Consider the following 3,891-nt stretch of genomic DNA (forward strand, 5'->3'; position numbering starts at 1 on the left):
TTTGTAAAGAATTGCAGCGAATGTCGTCGAGAGGCCGCGGTTTGATAAATCGCGCGATAAATGCGCTTCTTTTCGAATTGCATATCCCCGGATATTAGTTTTGCGGCCCGGGAACGCGTTTAGAACAACGATTAGCTGGAGGTGATCGGGGCATTAATCTGCTGGACGCGGCGTGTCGCGAGCACGACATCGTACATTCGCGGAGCAACGAACTCGCTGAACGGCACGTGGCCGACAACATACTCGCCGCGAAAGCGCGAAAACGCATAACCGCGAGAGATTCGACTCTTGGAGAGAGAGCCGCAGCCACAGCTGTTTGGGCGGCTATGAAAGCCAAGACGAAATTCGGCATAGGTTTAAAAACGAAGAGGAAAAGGAGCAAGCGAATACTTCCGGTAGCTAAACGCGGAGGTATCCACCCACTCTTGCCATTGTTGGGCGTTGTCGGTTCGTTGGTCGGTGGGGCGGCCGGAGTCGCGAAGGCCGTGAGCGATAATAAAGCCGCGCAGCGTCAGCTGGAAGAATTGAATCGCGTTATGGAAGGTCACGGAGTTTATTTCGCTCCGTATAAGCGCGACCGAGGCGTCTCGATGCGGAAGAAGAAAAAAAACTCCAAAAAAACCGTTAAAATTATTAACAGGCGCAACTACCAACATACAACTGCAACAATTGGCTGAACGTATGCATATTCCATATTTCGGAGGTATTTTTATGCGAACCACTTTACCGACGGGAGGAGTACGTCGAAATGAGAGCGGTATCGTGAATTTGGACAATGCCTTATCAACGTTACGATCAAAGCAATTGCGGTCAACTGAGTCTACAGTTTTTACAGACGGTAGATAATCTATTTATAGACAGACATTGCAACATTTAGACTCAGTATTAATTCAAACATGTCGCTGACGTTTACGTTGACAAGCAAAAGTAGCATCCTCGCGGTAAGCTACTTTCCACCTGTAGATTTGAGCGATAGTGAATACGAACTCGGTCTGGCAGATTTTGAAACGTATTATACGATACCCAATGTAAATTCGTCGAATAATAAATTTTATTTCGTCAAAGACGATAAGGAGATTGTAATTCCCGAAGAATCGTATGAACTGCATGATATTACAAAATATCTGAAACATGCAATCCTACATGGTCCAAACGATGCTGCGAGAAAGAAAACGAAAAGCGATGAAGAGGACGAGAACGATTACCCGCTGGTGATTCGCGCCAATAACAATACGATGAAGAGCGAGATCAAGTGCGCGTATCGGATAAATTTCACAAAATCCTGTAACATTGGATCGCTGTTGGGATTTTCATCAAATCGCATGCTGGAACCACGGCAATGGCACGAATCGAACGTACCGATAAATATCATGAATGTAAACATCATTCGCATAGAGTGCAACGTGACCGCGGGTATAGTAACGACAAGTGAGTGCATACGATACACGAGTTTTCACTGAGCGTGCCGCCAGGATATAAGATATCGGAAATGCCGGCACAGTCATTTACTTTCCGATTATCGTACGGAGCATATCGGATCTGATTATCCGCATTGTGGACGGTCGATTGCTCGATTTTCGAGGAGAAGAAATCACTGTGAGGCTGCACGTACGGAGACGACAGCGATAACGTGAGATGCTCGTGCTGAATGAGCAAGTGAAACGTACAAGGAGACACAATTTTAACTTGGAGAGATAACAGTGAAAAACATTCGATATATCAAGGAGAAACTCACTGCTTCCAACATTGAATTATTAAAATCATTGGGTTTTACCGTGCATAGTATCTGAGATGGCTAGTATCCTAAACATTGAAGGGGAAACAGTCTTTGACGACAGCATCGTCAAGATTGAGACTCACACATACAATCCGTATGCTAATATTACGTTTGGACACAGCGAATACCCATGAAATACGAATACCCATACAACAGCAGGATTTATACACATTACCATGCGAAAGTTTTCTTTACGTCGAGAGAAAAATGGCGATAAAGAAAAGGAAGGAAGGGACGGTGACAACACTTGCAAAGACCTGCGTGACGTTCATGTTTGATGAAATTCGATACGAACTCAATGGTGTGGAGATTGATTGCAACAGAAACGTTGGAATAACCACTACTGTCAAGAACTATTTATCGCTAACGTATGGCAAAGCTACAATTTTGCATAATGCTGGATGGGCCTTAAAACCGCACATATCTGAAGGATACATTAACTTTTGCGTGCCGCTCAACATGTTGCTGGGTTATTGTGAGGATTATAAATGTGTGGTTGTTAATGCTCGGCACGAATTGATTTTGATATGAGCGCGCAACGATAACAATTGTCTTGTGGGAGATACCGCGACTGAGTCTGAAGTCGAAATACATAAGGTGCAATGGTGAATGCCTCACGTTATGTTAAAGGAGGTTAATAAACTGTCCATGCTACGAACTTTGGAAAGCGGCCGATATCTGAGCGTGTGTTTTTGCTCGTGGGATCTGTACGAGTACCCCTTGTTGCAGAGCATTACCAAGCATTCATGGGCTGTGAAGACTGCAACGCAACTAGAAAAACCACAATACGTTATCTTTGCTTTGCAGACTGGCCGAAAGAACGTCATGTCTAAAGATGCTTCTTTATTTGATGAATGTAAATTAACCAATGTGAAACTTTATTTAAATTCGGAATTTTATCCGTATGACGACTTGAATCTAGACTTTGATAAAAACAGATATGCCATCCCGTTTGATATGTATGCTCGTTTTCGTAAAACTTATTACGGATGCACAAACGATGAAACGCTGTTAACCGTAGGTTCATTTTTGGAAAATGGACCTTTCGTAGTCATTGACTGCACGTGACAAAACGAGTCAGTCAAAAGCGTTACCGTGGATGTGCGAATAGAATTTGATTGTAAAGAAAATGTGCCGGAAAATACTACAGCCTATTGTCTCATCTTACACGATCGCGTGATTGAATATTGCCCATTATCCAACGTTGTGCGCAAAATTACATAAATTGTCACGTCTGCAAATATTTTCATTTTGCCGAGATAAAAAACTATGACATTTCGCGAAGGGGACACAGTTTCGATAGATTATTTGTCATGATTGTACCAACGTTTGTAGATCTGCAAGGATTCTCCGTTGGGAAGAGATTTATCGTAAAAGAAGTGGCGGTCCTGAGAAGAGGTACAGTTCTTTCGCATTACATTTTTGCGAGTCCCATGCCATGGAATTCTTTAACGAAATTCAACAAGTCTGGCGCTTCCTGGTTGATTGCTTATCACCATGGATTGAGATGGGAATACGGAATGATTCGATACAGCATGGCGAAACGTCTGATTGCAGCAGCTGTGTTTGGTGAAGAGAATGATACCGACGAGGCTATCGTGTACGTTAAAGGAGATCAAAAACGAGAATGGCTCGGTGATATGCTCGATGCGAGAGACGGCGTAGTCATTGAAACTCTGGATACCGATTACGAAAATGTAGTTTCTTTGAAAAATCTAAGTGTTATTAATACTATGCGCTGTGGAAAACATGTTAAGAATTGCGCATTACAAAATGTATTTAAAATATATAACTGGTGATTACACCATCAAATAAAACAATAAAATGTATAATCTTAATATTATAATCAATTAAATGTGAAATTTTTAAAATTATGTTTCGATTTCTTTTCCTTTCCTTGTGGTTAAGATCGTACATGTATATGGCACTACTACCACATCGAGATGTGTGCGAGACACGTTCATATTTATCTTTGACGCGGATAAAATTTCTACCTACGATGGTTGCGAACGAAAGAACATTTCTATGTAGTTAGGAACGATAGCGATTTGATAGAACAGGGGTATCAATTCAATAGGCGGTTCGACAGGCGGTTCAATTGAACAGACAGGCAG

This window comes from Wasmannia auropunctata, unplaced genomic scaffold (genome assembly GCF_000956235.1).
Source record: "Wasmannia auropunctata unplaced genomic scaffold, wasmannia.A_1.0 LD336106.1, whole genome shotgun sequence".
In the NCBI taxonomy this organism is placed as follows: Eukaryota; Metazoa; Arthropoda; class Insecta; order Hymenoptera; family Formicidae; genus Wasmannia; species Wasmannia auropunctata.